At 44.1% G+C, this 17,047-nt stretch overlaps 1 protein-coding gene across 6 annotated transcripts in view; it reads left to right on the top strand.

The window, feature by feature from the left end:
* Window positions 1-3,254: 3,254 nt before the first annotated feature.
* Window positions 3,255-17,047, top strand: part of PKIB (cAMP-dependent protein kinase inhibitor beta) — a 56,721-nt gene continuing 42,928 nt past the window's right edge. Inside the window, exons 1-2 of one of the 6 annotated variants that reach the window (XM_041128104.1) lie at window positions 3,756-3,945; window positions 7,331-7,396. The gene's annotated coding sequence lies outside the window, so the exon portion shown is untranslated. Of the gene's footprint in view, window positions 3,382-3,755; window positions 3,946-3,999; window positions 4,278-7,330; window positions 7,397-14,032; window positions 14,141-17,047 lie in introns of those variants that run through there. The other 5 variants (XM_030031827.2, XM_030031848.2, XM_030031817.2 and 2 more) reach the window with 5 other exon arrangements.

Below are 17,047 nucleotides of genomic sequence, written 5' to 3'. Positions count from 1 at the left end.
GACCTGTTTTTTGTAAAGAAAGAGTACGTACAGATAAGAAGGTCTCCAAGCTCTTTGGTAGTGAACACTACAACAAAAAGTTGAGTTAGCATCTCTTCTGTGGCCTTTTTTGTGATCCTTCTACTCCTTGGTCACCTCTCAACTCTGCAAAGCTTCCTAGTTCTTGTGGTCTAAGGTTTTATTAGTAACTTTTACACTTGCCTTTAGCAAGGTGTTCTTTCAAATCTTTGTTTATAGTTTTAAGCCTCATTTGTCTGGGTTTATGATCTATGTAAGCTCCCTTGTTTGCACACAACTTCCACTTTTTGAACAATGTCTTTAACCTTCAGATAAGGCCTCTTCTTCAATTTAGCTCTGTCACTTATAGCCCTCTAAGAATATATACATATATTTTTTTACAAGGAATATTCATTTATTCTGCATCTCTTAAGACGATGCTTTTAAGGAGGGCAAAATGTCACCTTTCTAAAGCCAGCTCTCTAGAAGAAAGGAGAGAGTTCAGAAGCCTTTACTGAGGTGAGACTGCCTCCAGCTTAAAAGGCAGCCTGAGCCTCCGATACATTGCTACGTCCAGTGCTGTGACTGCTGAGAAAACCCAGCTCAGCATAGGTCTATCCCCAGCTCAGGGAAGGGCCATTGGCAGGAGGTTTGCTACGTGGCCCATCCAGTGAGGTGGCCAACGGAGAAGGACGGTGGTCCTGCACCTCCCCGTCGCTCCCCAGGTGCGGTTCCCTCCCTCTCCTGGCTGGCATCGCCAGTGCCCGCTGCAGCAAAACAATCGTAAAAGTCTGCATTTTGCCTTTGTTTCATTTTTACTTTACTTATATCCTGTTTATCTTGAAAATTTTAGATGCCAGGTGGAACATGGAACATGGTCACAGGACTAGCAAGGATCTGGGCCACTGAATTCATTCCCTGGCTCCTAGGCACCACAGTAAAACACAATCTTCTTCATTAATTTCTCAACTGGAATTCAAAAATAGTAATCTACAGTATTTTCCTCACTGGGTTGTTTCCTGTGATAGCAATCGATTTCATTAGAAGCTTCTTCAGGATTTAGTCTTCTATTGTTTTCTATCAGAAACATCCAACAATATGTACAATACAATATAAAGAAAGAAAGGCTTGGCATGAATATTATTTAAGTCCACTAGGATTTTTTTCCTAATCCTCCAGATGTCTAAAAATATAGAAACTGCACAGAGCTACAACATGAAAAGTTTCTCAGCAAGCCTTACAGATATAAAACCTGTTTTTCAGGTGACATTGATTTTGCTATAAGGAGGGAAAAATGAAAATAAATGAAAGAAACAGCAGTTTACGATAACGAAAGGGAAGAGAAACCCTGTTGTGGCTCTAAGTAGGATGCTCTATGTTTCTGTCAAGGCATGCCCACAGGAGAAAATAAGTTGATCCCAGCTGCTTCGAAACAGCTTTCCACTACTGAATATCACAAAGGTGACTGGTGACAGGTTTGCAGGAAGGATTTTTCTCTCAGTGCCACAGTGGGAACATGCACATCCCTGAAGAAGAACTTCTTGCCATGTAGTGACCATCTCACTTCTTGGCAGCGACAGTTCTTCCAGGCATTGGGTTTGGGTCTGATTTAAAATAAGTGTCTGAAGTGCTCCATACCAAACACGACGTGTGAAATCCCACCTGTACTCGGCAGACAGGGGTGAGGAAAGCATCTTGTACTACCCCCGAAGAAATAATACCACTACAGCAGTCTGAAGGAATACGCAGGTTGGGTTTTCCCTCAGAAGACATCCAGATGGGCTAGAAAGATGTCAAGGCAATATTCACAAGCTAAATCTAGGACTGCATTTTGGCACTAATATCTGTAATGACGATACATATGGTGGTTGGGTGTATTCTTCTTTCCTCATGTGTCCTCACACAAACGAAGCACCGTAGGTGATCAGCGCACTGAATTCCAGTTTCTGCAGGAAAAATAAGCTGCTGAATGTAAATCTGTAGTATAAATACTAGCTTTATGGGAGAATAACTGCAGGTTCATTCTTCTGAATAAACTTTTCTTATAACCCAGAAAATGAAAGACATCTCTCATTTATTTTTGTCATTAAATTAAAAATAGTAGTCATAAGGGTTTTTTTGAGAAATCAGACCATCTGCCCAAATAATAAAATGAATGGCAAAGAGACTATTTATTAAAGAAAAATATTTTAGAGGGAATAGTGGAATGACTCCAAACTAGAGCTCTTATACTTTAAGAGGACATTTAGAAAGATCTAATAAAAATGTAAGATCACCAATTCCAAGCCATCACCTGAGTTATTAGGTATTTAAAGTTCCCATTGTAAATTGGATTACTGTAACAATATGGCTTAAATAGCCTTAACAATAGATCCTAAGTATTCTAGGTCACACCAGAAAAGTGTAAAAAGAAAACTAAGGGATTTTAGGTTCAGGTATGCCAACTTCAGCTTCAAAACAGGATAAAATTTTAACCCTCTGACTCCCTTTATTTGTTATCACAAATAAATATGATAAAAATCTTGACACAGTTTGTAGTGTAAGCACTGAAAAACCCAGGTACCATGATACCTATCTTCAGCTGAATCTGTCCAGTTCTCAGAATATCAGGTATAAATGGAAAACCTCTGTGCAAGTTCCCTTGTCGGGCAGCTATGAGTGGATCTAGGGAAACGGCTGGATCAAGGCTCCCATAAACATGGATTGCCTGTAGTGAGATTTTCAGAGCAGTTTAAAGGGATTTCAGAATAGATAGTCTAGAGTCTTTTTGGTACAATGTAAAAAAAAAACCAAAACACAAACCTGTATTAATAATCAGTGCCTGAGATTTCTAGGTCTTTTAAAAAGCTTTCAAAGCCAGTTTGGTATAATACGGTCCTACACATCCAGCTATAGGGAATGCAACTATGCCTTGATATACTCTTAAGATGCCGGGCATTAACTTCTGCGTTTCCACTGAAACGCAGTAATTACGACAGAGAACTTGCACTATTCTTCACAGGGCAACCTTTTAAGAGGAAAAACGCAACGGCTGCTGATTTCAGGCCCAGGTTGGATTTTTTCAAGCTCCTGCGTAAAGGCACGTCCCAGAGGCCAGAAGTCTGAGGACAGACTGGTGCAGCTGCACCACGGCCTCTCCCCGCGCCCTACCGTAAAGCTGGTGGCCAAAAAAGGGTCACATATGGCTGCATCCAGGTGCCAACTCTTCGCCTTGTTTTCACACAGAATTTGTCAGACCGTAGCTGCTCGCGTCGGGCCGGAGGGGGAGGACGTCCTGTGTCATTTTGCTGGTGCAGTTTGAGGGACTGCAGCCAAAAAAAAAAACAAAAAAAAACAAAACCATGTAACATGAAGAACTGAAGACTAAACCGAGCAAGGCTGCAGGTAAGAGCTGTTATTTTTCCCCGCCATTTTTGGGGTGACCGGGCACCGGGGCCTGCTCTCCTCGCCGCCATGTTTGCTGAGGGACAGCTCGGTGCCTCAGGGGAGGGCCGCGGCGGGGGGGACGGGGACAGACAGGGACCCTCAGGGCAGACAGAGAGACACCCTCGGGGCAGACAGACAAACAGGGACCCTCAGGGCAGACAGACAGACAGGGACCCTCGGGGCAGATGTCCCTGTACGCTTGTTGGAGGTGAGGGGGGGTGTCCTCGGCCAGCACCCCTTTCCCGCCTGCAGAAGGTGTGTTGTGTGGGGGGGACAAGCCCGTCCGCCCCACACTCGGTATTTTGGGGACTGGCGCCCGCGGCAGCGCCGAGGGTCACCTCACGCAGGCGGCCCCTCGGGGCTGCCCCGCCGCGGCCACCTCAGGCGAAGCGCCTGAGGCGGGGAGCGGGGGGGGGGGGGGGGGCGGGCACGGCAGCCCGCCGCCTCCCGTCAGGGCCGCGGCTCCCGGCGCAGCGCGGGCCGAGGGCAGAGACCCGCCGGCCGCTGCACCTCCGGCGCCGGGTGAGTGAGGGAGGGAGGGAGGAAGGGAGGGAGGGAAGGCGGGCAGGGGCGGCGGCGGCGGCGGGCGGCGTGTGGGGAGACGCGGGAAGGGCCGAGCGGCGGCCGAGCGGAGCGCTGAGGGGAACGCCCGCGTCCCTCCCGGCTCCCCCAGTCCCCGGCCAGCGGCCCTTTGGTTCGGGGACCCCTTCGAGCGGCATCGCGGGCTGTCGGTCGGGGAGGAGTGACAGCCCGGGTGCTGTGGGAGAGGAGAGCCGAAGGAGGGGGCTGAGGGTGCTCCTGGGGACGGGAGGTCCCGCGTCCCGCCGTGTGCCGGGTGTTCGGCGCGACCGCGGGTAAGTCACGGCTCACCCGCCCGAGGTGCTCCCCTGCGATTGACCGAGCGGGTTTAATGCTCGTTAACGTTAGGTAATTAGGGTTTGGGAAGCGCTCGGGAAACTGGTAGTGGGTGTCGGGAAGAGACTTGCCTCTCGTCAGGGAGAAAACTCAAAATGACTTTTTCTCCGGCAGAAGAGCAATCAGAAGTGCTGCGGGTGCAGTTTGTTTCTACACCTCCTTTCTGAAATCGTGGTTGTGTGGTGAAATTAAGCAGTGGTGAGACCATGAAGAGTAGAGAATAAAAAGATCAGCTTTGTTTACGTAACGACACCGCTTAGTTATATTAAAATACATCTCTGAAAAACAACCCTTGTGCGTGAAGTCCATAATTAACGTTGCATGGACAAGGTAATGAACAACTAACATGCAGTTTGTTGATGCAAAAGACGTTCCTAGAAATTCGGTTAAAATACATCATTGACTTTCATCTTTACAGGATTGCGAGGAGTGTCCTTGTACTTTGATCACTCGCAAGGCAGGAATTTTTCTTTCCGATTGCAACAAAAATATTGGCAGTAGGAGAATTTTTTCTTAATTCGGTTATGAATGATGCTCCTCTGCATTTGTTAAAAGTTATTTGTGCACTCTGAAGAGCAGGCAAGTGCTTTTAGGGAAGGAAGAAGGAAGAGTATTCAAAATATTCCTGAAACAATAGATGAAATGATCTACAGTGTGCTGTTTGGTTGGTTGGTACAGATACACCCAATTCTTAAAGCCCTGAATTTTGAAAAGTAATGAGACTTTGGTCATTCCAAGAAAATCCCAGCCAGCTTTGGGGACATTGTGGTTAGGACTGATGAATGTGAAAAGATGTAGGGCATGTTGACTTACCAGTATAACTTTGTCACCTTTTGTAGCTAGAAGAAAACAGTTTGGATGAAATGCTTGATCAGAACAGGGATCTTGAAAACAGCTGAAGGAAAGAACATGACACTGTTTGCCTTTCCTCACTGAAGAAGTCATGGGGATGAGAATGGTCTGGGTTTTTTTTTTTGCTTCTGTTGTTAATATTCCCTTTGAAATTATGAACTTGAATGTTTGTGCTATGAAGTTTATGGAATGTTGCATTGTGGTTGATAAAAAATACTTATATGGAAGTAAGATAAATGGAAACTTTACTAGAAATACCCAAATAACTTATACAAGCAATCACTTTACTGTGCCATTAGAGTGAAGGTTTAGTTCTGTAGATTGGTTTTGAAATACACCCTGTTGGAATAGAGACCAGTCTATTTTGTCCTAGACATGTCATGACAGTAACAAATCTAAGCAAAACAGCGTAGTGTACATCAGTATGCTATAAAAATATAAATGAGCTTCAAAATCGTGACAAATTTAAAAAATATTGATGCAAATCAGGAAATGCAGAGAGAGAGAGAAGCTCAGGCCATGTTGTTAATCCGTCTGGAAGTGCAAAATTGTTCCCTTGTGTCCATTTATTGATCTATCCTGTTCAAATTATACTTTCTGTTAGTATAACGATGAGTGTTTTTAATGAATCATTCAGAATGTACCTGCTTCCTTCGATTTCTAAAACCTGGGATGAAAATCTGTGAGGAATCACATGTGTAGTTTTCTCCATCGGCTAGATCACTCTTGTGGGAGATTGTATGTTCCTTGAACTCCTGCCGGGCTTTCTGCTGGACTTCATTGATTTCTCTTTCTGGTGAAGATGCTCCAGGACCTTGCTCACTTCTCTGGGCATGGCTCCCTCTTGACTGGCTTTGGGGGAAAAGTGAGGGAAATTTCTGTGCTCTCTCCGTATCTCGATGGCCAAAGAGCCCTCATTCAATGCAATGTCTCCCCAGTGTGCTCCTTGTTCTCTCAAATGGTTTTGCAAGCAGTGAAACGGTGCAGGATTTTGGATTGATGACTTCACTTGTTCCACTCTGTGGCATCCAGACCGGTCACTCAGACCCATGGGATCGCCACCAGCACTGAAAGGGGAGGACTGCAAAAGTAAATCCAAGCCATCCTGTCTGGTAGAAGTATTTGGACATCTGTGTTAGAATGGATTAAGATTCTGGTGTTTACATTTTTACAAGGGGATCATCCAGATTTTCATTGCAGCCTAAGAGTATGGCTTAGCAGAAATCCTAGAAAGCCAGGAATGGTGATCTGTTTGTGAAAAGCTCCAAAATCTGGCTTTCCTCCTGTGAAATAATGTCTTCTGTACTTGACTTAATAATTCTGGTTTTAGAAGTTTTCCCATTTGAGTTTTCTGTTTGTTGTTTCTTCCCCTCTGTCCTGACTATATTCTTTTCAACCTGGTTTCCTAACGAGATGAAGCTAAAACAATAATGCCATCTTGACTGATAGCCCCCCTCATTGTCCTGGAGTAATTTTTTACCCCTGGGGATCAATTTCAACCAATATAAATAGAAGAGTAGAGATTTCAAAGGAATAAAATTCTTAGAAACCTCAAGACTGCTGGTGGCCAGGAAGATGAGAGAGATGACGTTGATGCCCCCACTGAGGGAAGAACTGTAGCAAGCATTCAGCTTATCAGACATGAGAAAATTTGTGTGGGTGCTCCGTAGGATGCTGACCTTCCTAGCTGCTGCTACTCACAGAGTCAGCAATTATATTTTTCAACTTCTCTGCTCCTCGGGAGTGCAGAGTCTTGGAAGTTTTGAACATGCCTTTTTTCCGCCATAGTCCCCTCAAAAGAAGCTCTATTTGTCCGAGATGTTTCTGGTAATGACATATATAGAAATGCTGTTGTTCCTCAACTACCTAAACTGACCTGCTGCTTTCCTAGCCCATAATTTAAAACTTCTAGCTAGATACAGGGTTGATAGCTGATGGTGCAGTAATTTTTCTTTCGTTACCTTGACCCAGTGCAAACACTCAATTACTGTGTTCATAATAAAACCTACTTTCTTCCACAGTCAGTTTCTCTGAATTGCTTACAAGTTTTTGATTAGACTTTAATTTGCTTCTTACTGCCACTGCTGTTTCTTCTGGTTACGGCTGCTTCTGAATGTCCTCTTTTGCTTTCTCTGCCTAGCGGGATGCTGTAGCACTCTTCCTGTGTCATGACAGGAGAAGGATAATGGAGGAGAAATGTAAAAAGGTATTGTGAGTTTATCTAGCAAGACCTTTATAAATACACGATGCTTTTATTGACTTGTAAGTGGTGGTTATTCTGATTATTTGTTCTGTTACATAACTGAAGTTAAGAGCTGTATTTATGGGTAATTGCCCATTTTCTCCTTCCTTGTCTTTCCAACATTAATACCATCTCAATACGTCCTTTCATCTCTCTCTCATTACCTCCCTAAAAAATTGCTTTGGGTGTTTGTTTTGTTTTGTTTTTTAGAAAGCTTTAATAGTATAGTAAGTTGATTTGCTAGGTTTTTTCCTGTTGTAGAAATCGTATCAACTGGACTTGCTCTCTGGGCATGAACATACATAAGTAAATGAAAGCAATTTAGTAAAGTGCTTAGTGGATAATGTTGATTTCTTTTAAGTATTTGTCTGCATTCAAGTTGCACTAAGCTCTCCTTTACATCTTCTAGAAATTGTTTATATATTATTAAAGCCTGTATTCCTCACCAAAGACAGAGCGCCGTGCTTGTATAGCAATTACATTTGACTTTAGTCTCCTGGTTTATATTAGCAAGAGGAGGAACGAGGCGCACAAGAACGTCTCTTGCTCTGGGAACAAGCACATATGCTCGCGTAACATCTTGCTGTGCCTCGTCTTCTTGCACTTTGATGGAGCCAAACATCTTTCCTTCCCCGCCGCAAGGACCTGGACCCAGTGGGCATGCCGGGCTGGGTGCCACCCAGCTGGTTTAAGAGGCAAGTCCCACAGCGGTTTCTCACCCCCCAGCCCTCACCAGCAGTTGCATCGCTCCCAGAAGAGCGGGATGTAGCAGTGTACGTAGGTGCTACCCAGTCTGTTTCGGTTAAGATGCATCCAAGGCATCTTAAAACCCTGCCAGTAGAAGTGTTTAACTTGAACCACTGCGACAGATCGGGTAGGGTGTGCAAACCCGTCCCCTTACCTTGGCAGGTCGGAGAAGGGCAGGGCCATCCTGCAGCGAGGGGAGCGTGGCCCCTGCCCGTGGGCTGGGGTGGGAAAGCCAGCCACGGGGCTGAGAGCAGGAGCCCTTAACATGGTTCAGCTGCGGCCAAGGCAGCACGTCCGAGTACAGCCTAAAAAACCATTGTCAGGGGAGGGAGATGACGATTTTACCAGCCGGGTCAGGTTTGCACCGCCCATGGGAAGACGTGTACCTTGAGCAGCCTTTGAGCGTGGAGCTGTGCCAGGTGTCCCCAGGCTGAGGTTTTTGGACAGGGGGTGTTCAGCTAGCTTGCCAGAGCACAGTAAGCGCTGAATATACGCGGCAGAAGCTCTTTTGCATGTGCTTGCTTTGGTGTGTAGCACGCATCTTTCCGTGCTGACCCCAGAGGTGGGGGCAGTTCTGTGCTAGGTTGTGTGGCAAGGACGCGGCTCTTAATTAAAAACCTTGCATTTTCTGCGGTGTCTTCAGGAAGACCCCAGAGAAGCAATTGCAGATCAGGGAGCACTTCTTGCTTTTTTCTTCTTTAATCCAGATTAAGCAGTATTTGCTGCATACGTAATGATAGCAACACATTATTTCACTCTCTGTTGGCTTTCCCCGTCCTGTCCACATATTCCGTCCGACAGAGGAAGGTGAAGTGGGTTGGTAGTACACAGTACTGTTTACGTCTGCAGATCTAAACACCTGCTGATGCAGAACAGGGGAATAATTTATGCTGCTTTCCAGCCTTCACGGGCAAATGGGCAGCCTTTTATTTTAGCCTTTTTCAATTACGTTTGAAACCGGTTTACAGAATTCTGTGGGAAACCCACAAGTTTGTCCGTAGGCTCCTGAGTAACCTGTAACTGTGTTTAGTAATGCAGCTGCAGAGTTGTTGAAATGCCCTTGGAAGACATGCTGCATTCAACACTTCTTGGGTAGGTACAGCTTCCTCCTCTGCAATCAAAATCCCTCCTTTGGAGTCAGCCTTGGATCAGATTGACATCCTACAACTCATTTTGCATAAAGAGAAGCCAGGGGGTCAATAAAAACAAGCATTAATGTGAATGCCGCTGGAGTACGCAAGCCATTTTTACAAGACAAACCCAAATGCCTTCAGATCTCAGGGTTTGGTCTTTGTGATTATTATTCCTGATGGAGCAGGCTGACTTGTTGAAGGGTAATGTCACTAGGATACTCTTCATGAACACCATTTTGAGTTAGTTGTGAATACAGAATGGTTAGCAGTACCTGTGTGATAGGCCTTAAAAGAAAAGGAACAAACAGAAGTGAAAATGAGGAGAACCAGGGAGGAAGGAAGTTTCAGTTTGTGTGCCCAGAGCACTTCTAATAGTGCTACTTCTTCATTCTTTCAGGACAATATTGCATTAAAGCATGTACATTTTCCCCATGACATAATATATTCTGATTAGGAAACATCTTAGAGTGAGTTTTTATGTGGAAGCTCTGTGGCTGTGTGTATATATTCATGTACACTACAGAAAACACCTGGAAGTGTGGTATTTCATGATCTCTGTAGGATGTCTAGTGACTGAGGCTGAGATACCAGACAGGTGTTAATAAAATTCACACAACTATGTGTTCTGTCTGGATAAAGTATTCCCTTTTGCTCAGGCTTGACACCTCCTTTAAGTTTTGTTTTGTCTAGTTTTGAATCTTGTGTCATTTGTATCCTCTAGCTGAGCACCTCACCCATTGATATTTATAATTTCTTTATTACAAGGTATCTTGCTTTTGCTCAGACAGAAGCAGAAGCGTTGGCAGCTGTTATATATTTCATACTAACTAATGAAAGTGCTTTGTGACATATCACTGTGTGGTGCCAAAGAGATTATCATTAAGGTGAGTCTACGCCCTCTGCCTCATCAAAAATAGCTTTAATTCTTGGGCAATATGTGGTATGCTTTGTTCATAAGCAATTCATATCTACAAAGGTGGATTTTACAGTCTTTAATTAAGAGAGTTTCCATTTAATAGTGTTGGTAAGATTTGTCCTGTAAGTATTTATATGGAGGCGCTGGATGGTCTCTTCTGTCTGTTGCAGATGGGGTTTGGTTAGATAGGAGGACTAAAGGAAGCAAATGCCAGGAAGATGATGTCTAGAAATTCTGTCTCTGAGTGGACAAGCAGTTCTGACAGTAGTATTTGAAATGTAACCAGAATTTCCCCCGTGGTACCAAGTAGCAGGATGTGGTTTGCCTAATACCTGAAGTATACACATTTTTGAGGGCTTAGCCAGTTGTGAATAGCACTGTTAGCTTTGGCAGATGATATAACAAGGTGTTAAGCAATCATATGGCACTTCGTCTTAATTTAAATCCCATATCCAGTGGGAGTGCTGGAGCTTTTCTGCTGCTGTATGAATAAAAATTTGGAGGATTGGCTTTATAAAACATTCTGCAAAAAAGGGAAGCCACCCTGGAACTGAGGAGCAGAGCAGAGCTCTGTGTTTCTGTTGCTACTTCTAGAGTGCGAATGGGATGCTCGTACAGAGACAACTTGTAAGTAAGTGGAAGATGAGAGGCTGGTTTAGCTGTAATCCTGCCTGTAGCAGAGCTGGGCTTGGACACAGGAACGCGGCTCTGCTCCTGACGCAAGGAGCGCGAAGATGCTGTGGAGTTGACAAGGGCTGTCAGCGCAATTCACCTTATCTGTTTCCCTGTAAAATAGGATGCCCTTTCCTTCGGGGAAAGAGACATTTTCTAGAGTATCAAGAGCATGATGGTCATGTCTGGAGCAGTTGCCCCATGAGGAGAGGCTGAGGGATAGGGTTGGCTCAGCCTGGGGGGAGAGGGCTCCGGGGGGGGCTGGCAGCAACCCCCCTGTACCTGAAGGGAGGTGGTGGAGGAGAGGGAGCCAGAGGGACACGGAGCATCGGCTGGACCAAGCAAAAGAGGTTCCGACAAGGAAAAGGCTTTTCCCTGGGGCCGGAGAGGGGGGCAGAGGCGCAGGCTGCCCAGGGAGGCTGTGCCGGCTCCGTCCAACCGAAGTCGGCGCTGAGCCTGCTGTGGCAGGGCCGGACCAGAGACCCCCTGAGCTCCTGTCGAGGCTGAGCTGTCCTGCTATCATTGCAAGTTCAAAGCTGAGCCTCTGAAAAGTTGCTGCAAAGTCCTTGTTACTGTCTGTGCATGAAAAATGTAACAGGAAAGAGGGACCCTTATTTCCTAGTCTGAAAGGCGGCCAGTCACAGTACCTTTAATAAGAAATAAAAAAATAGATGCTTACAACAGCACAGTGGTTTGCAGTCCCTGCCTTAAATATCTTGCCAGTATAATCTGTCTAAAATAGGTTACAATTCGATGTTGTAAAATCATTTCTAAGTGTGCTGCACATGCTCTGTTTCAGGCTGCAAGTCTAATTCAGTTTGCTGCTGCTTTTGTTCACCTAAGAAAAGCTTTCTCCGAGGCACAATATGGTACCATAAATATGCAGGGATTTCTGTAAACATGTGTTGTTAAAGTGTTAATGTGGTATTTATGTTCTATGTTCAAAAACGAAATGCTGATCCTATTGCTTTCTTGGAAATGTGCAATGGCATGATTTTGACCTTTTAAAGAAAGTTCCCTCAGTGGGGATGGGGTTCTTCTAATACGTCTCACTTGGTTTTCTTCCTGGGAAGCTCAGGTATTAGAAATTCTGTACTACCTTTCTTAGGTTTTCTCTAAATGTCTTCTCAGAAGAGCTGGAGTGCAGTGAAACCTCATGATAATGAAGTCTCCAGAGAAGGCAGCCACTCACTCACTAATCTGTTATTAAGATTGTGGGTTGCTTCTGTTTAACAAAAAAAAATGTTTAAAAGAAGTAAAATAAAAGCAATTCCTCCTAAAATAGATATAGCCTCACTTAAACAAACATCAAGCAAAAAGCTCCTCTCCGTGTTGTCAAAGCTGTTTCATAAGCAGTGATTGAACATGTGTTCCCTGAGTAGCATAAAAGAGTTTGCATTAAGAAGCCAGTGGTGCTTCCAACCACCTCCTCGCTCTTCCCCATCATTACTCAGAAACTGTCACTGAAAGTGCTTGCTGTTTACCTCAGAGAGCTTAAAAAAAGCTTAAGAAGATGAGTGTGTGAGGGTTGGAGGAATATTTGTTTTCTTTCTCCTTGAACTTGCATTTGTTTGCTGGAAAAGCTAGAATTGTGGAAGGAACTGAACTGAATAAAAATAAATCTCGGCCGATTACTAATGGAAACATCCTGTTATTGATGTGGTTGGAAGCTCTCCATTTTACTGTGGAAGGTGTATAGCATAGAGCCAGAGCACGAAGCCTTTAGGAAGAAGACTTACTGAAAAGGCAATGCTAGCTTTTTCTGTTCTGAATTTGTAGGTTTAGCACTTATAGTTTGAAGAGAGTGTACACGCTGTCCACACAGTTCCTTTTATTAATGGGCTAATGCACTTTTATGTTCCTTCTCTCCTTCCAGATTCTCATTACTTACAGGTAGCTAGAAGTAGCACTTCAAAGTAAACCAGAATAAATGGGACGATGCGTTTCTCAAACAGATCTCCCAATAGAGTCAGTGTATTGTTTCTGTTCTAGCAAGTTTTGAAAATAAAAGAAACAAATATTAAATCATTACATTTATTCATTTACTTTTACTGATTATTAAAATAATTCCAAATGGAAACCTACTTGTTATAATCACATTTAAGTAGAGACAATTTCTTTTTTTGAGTGAACTGTAAGAACTCATGCATCTTACCATGGAAATTGAATGTTATTACAGAAACTTAGATATCTTGAATGGATATAATCAGGCATTCAACTGTATATTCACTGTGTTAATTAAGTGACTGGCTAACAAGCCATCCTTTGTAGAGAGTTAAATTATGTCATATAAAGAAAGAGCAAACAAATTTGGACGCTGCTTTAGAAAGAAGTAGTAATTGGTGAAGCGTCTAAAGAGTGTAGAAGAAAGCTGAACAAATTTACCCAGCTGACCTATTTTGCAAGTCCATGTGGAGTGATATCTGCCTCTTGATTCTGACTGCCAAAAAAATCAATTAAAACTTCATACCATAATGATCTTAAAAGTTGCTTGTTCCTTAGATTTCTGTAAAACTTAGAACCTGAAGTTCTATTGCTTAAAATTAAAGAAAGATTTATGCTCTGGAAGAACTAAAAGGTGAGATTCAGAGATGCGCTTTTCTTAAAAAGGGAACTTTTTGAGTATACTTAATCACTTGATCAGCTCTTACTCTAAATATTTTAACTATGTAAGTTTTCTAAGTATACATTTTGAAAAGAAATGGTAATTTATTTATTTAAATCTGTATCTTGGCCTCATTTCTGTACCTTTTCAGAATTTAGGAAAGAGTGTGTAATATTAGGAGTGAATCAAAGCAGATTAAAAAAAGGTCAATTTAAATTTTGGATGGCGCAGCGCCTCCCCACCACCACTGCCCCCCTCCTCCCGATGCTGTTCCATTTGATTAAAGCAACCAAAAAGCTGGGATTTCCAGTCCAGACCTTTCTGTAGAGCTACCATTCAGGGTAGGACTGAATGCATTTGTTCCTGCTCTATTCCTGGTTGAGAACTGGAGAATAGAGATAACAGCCGGCACTGCTGTCTCTGGAGCGAAGGACGCTTCCCATAGTCTCAGTTTCCTTGTTAAGACTTTCCAATGCCAGTATTTCATAGAGGAAGAAAAGCGAGGCTGACAGCCTGATCTACCATCTGACGGGAGTCACGTTGGATGCAGAGATGGCAGTGGATCAGTTAGTTGTGTCTGTGACAAGTGAGGCAGTCCAACAATTCAGGCTTAGAAAAGCAGGAGCCCATGGAATGTAAGGCGTAATTACCATTTGAAATTAAACTTTTCCCAAAATGGGGATATTCGTTCAGATGTCTTACCAGGAGGTGGCAGGGGGATATGGTTCCACTCCTCCCATGCCAGTCTGAACTGCCCCAGCAGATGACAAGCCAATCTAGACAGCTGAACAAAATATGTGCAGGATGAGACCTAGTTCTGATTTTCTAGTGTCCGTGTTGATGTCTCCTGTGTTTTGGGGCAAAGGCCTTGACAGAAGTGTACGTAGAGACGTGCTCTTTTGATGGACACCTTTTTAAGGCTCGATCTTGTAAGAGAGAGTGTAGGGTTCAAAAGCAGGAGGATAGATGGCTCATCACTAAATGGGATGTGATGAGGGGGAAGATGCTCAGCCTCAGGCAGCATGGGAGCTAAAAACAGCTTGGTGGTGTTGGAGCTGCGCTTGCACGGTGCCAGCACAGCCAGTCCCTAACTTGGGAGCAGCTGGAGCTGTTCTGGGTTTGTTCAGAGGAGCGAATCCTCAGAAGAGGGAAAAACCTGAAGCTGAGGAAGGAATATTACATGGTCATGTCTGTTATCAGTATGGGAGTTTCAAGAATTGTTAAGAAAATAAGCATATGGACTGTATAAAAAGCACATAGGCTTATTTTGAGTGGGGAACATAGCAGACACTCTGTTCTCTTACATCTCTTCAGAAATGTGTCTTCACACGTTTTCCTGTAGATTTGTGTCTCTGAATTTAGGGAGGGAGGGTGAGGAGGCGGGGAAGCTTGAGGAGAGAGAGAGATGCTGGGATCTGACAGAGATTAGCAGCAGTTTGTTTGCAAATGGAAGCTGCAGTGATGTGTTATATTGGTAATTATGTTTCAGTGGAAAAGCTGCCTCTCAGGAGAAAAAGGCGTTTCCAGTAACAGCTCTGGAGCTATAGATCCTAGGAGAAATGCCACCCTGCATGAACGTGGTGCTCAGCATTTGTTGGTGAACTGTGACATCTGAAATGATACTTCCTTAGATGAAAATAGAGCTTAACCGTGCTAAACATTCACGAAATGCTTATTGAGACTCCAATTTTAATGTTTAAACTGTGAACAAAATAGCAGGAAAAGCCCACAGCTAATTCTATGGCATCTGCTTTCTGGAGGAAATTGCACCCTCATTTTCTAAGTTAGAGGAACAAGAATAACAGTTATTTTTTTTTCTCAGATCATGCTGCTTTTGGTAATAAATCGCCGGAAAATAGCCCATGAACTGTCTGTACTTCTTCTCTGGGGTGCTGAGTTTGTGGGATGTTCACTTGAACACCCTGGGAAAGGCAGCCGGCCGTGGGAGGGGGCAGAGCCGGGGTGACGGGCCAGCGGGCGGTTCGCGGAGGAAGGTCTGCGGCGCGTGGAAAGGCTCAAGGACCCCTTGCTGCGTGCTGTGCACCACGGCTTTGACAACGGGCGTCAATGATCCTGGGCAGAGGAGTGAGATAAAAGGTCGGGATGGTTTGGTCTTATAACCGAAAGGGGGAGGATGACTCTAATGAGACCTAGCAAATACTTTCCTAGTCTATTGAGGAGAACAGCAGGTGACTAAATGATTGCCTTTCGTGACAGCAGTTGTACGTACCCAGGTGTCATCTCATATTTTGGGAGCTGTGGCAAGTGTTCCGATGCAGGTTACTTTCCTTCTTCAAGGTTGAGGACACTTTGAACAGCCTTTGAAATCTTGGATCTGCCCCTCCTCCATTAAAAAACAAATGGATGCTATAAAAATACCAAGGCTAGGACATTTCCTCTGGTCATAAATTTCCCACAGGAAGATTGCTCCATATTCAGCAATTTATTACTGGGACTGGTATTGATGCATGGGTTTAGTAGGGTTTATTAAAGTATTTTCACTATTCCAAAGAATAAAATTGTACTGGTGGTTTTGCACTATTTTGCACTGTATATGCAGTACTAAATTGCACTGTGTGAGGCTTCTCCTGTTTTGGTGGTAAAGACTATCTTATTCTCATCTCCACAATTCAGGAAGAGCTCTGATGTTACAGTGTACCAGTGGATCTGGATAACCAGAAAAGATACTGGTAATCAAGCATGGAAATCTGTAGGAAAGGTCATTTTATTTACCAGATTCATCGGCCCTTTTCCCATCCACTAACTTGCTGTTTAAATGGCTGTGGCATGGCACAGATTTGTTACTAATCCTTGCTTTGAATCAGCAGTGCCTACTCAATAATGTAGGAATTGTATGGAGCTTTAGATTGATGGATGGTTCAGATTAAAAAACCAAACAAACAAAAACCCGAAACAGATCAAAAGAGCTTTTCTATTACACCACCAAATTGATTACTTCTAATTCAGAAATTCATTTAAACCTTTCTTACCTTTCACAGCTTGATTTTGGAAAGGCAGTTTTACCATGTAACCCCCATTTTTTGTCTTTGTTTCCCTGGGATTCAGTAATGAGGGCAGCTATCCAATTAATCCAGAATGAGCTTCAGCAAAGCCCAGATGTTGATGGGCGGCATAGCAGTACCCCCCAGCAGTGTAGCAAGTGCCTCCTTCTCCACATCCAAAAGCGTGGGACATGGGAAAGGGGAGAAAGATCTGCAGCTCTTTGCTGCTTGTCGTATCGCATCTATTGAGCGTTCACACTGCTAGCTTCAGCCCCACACCACCACCTCTGCTTGGTGGTTTCATGATCATTTGTGGCCCCAATCGCTGCACCGTTCCTCAAACGTTTCTCCAGCCTGCTCATGAGCCACATCTGGCTGTCAGAGCTGACCTGTGCCAGGGTCTAGGTTGTGGCACCCCACAGGTCCCTCCACACGGTGGTTTGTTGATGGTGAGGCTCCTCCCAGTTGGTTATGGGGCGTCCTGCATTGGGAGTGTTCCTCTGGGGCTGGAGGCCATCCCTCAGTTGGGGATCTGTGAGG

Source organism: Aquila chrysaetos, chromosome 2, assembly GCF_900496995.4.
Source record: "Aquila chrysaetos chrysaetos chromosome 2, bAquChr1.4, whole genome shotgun sequence".
Lineage (NCBI taxonomy): Eukaryota > Metazoa > Chordata > Aves > Accipitriformes > Accipitridae > Aquila > Aquila chrysaetos.
The sequence above is the reverse complement of the archived record's forward strand: the minus strand, read 5'-3'. Positions and strand labels throughout refer to the sequence as shown.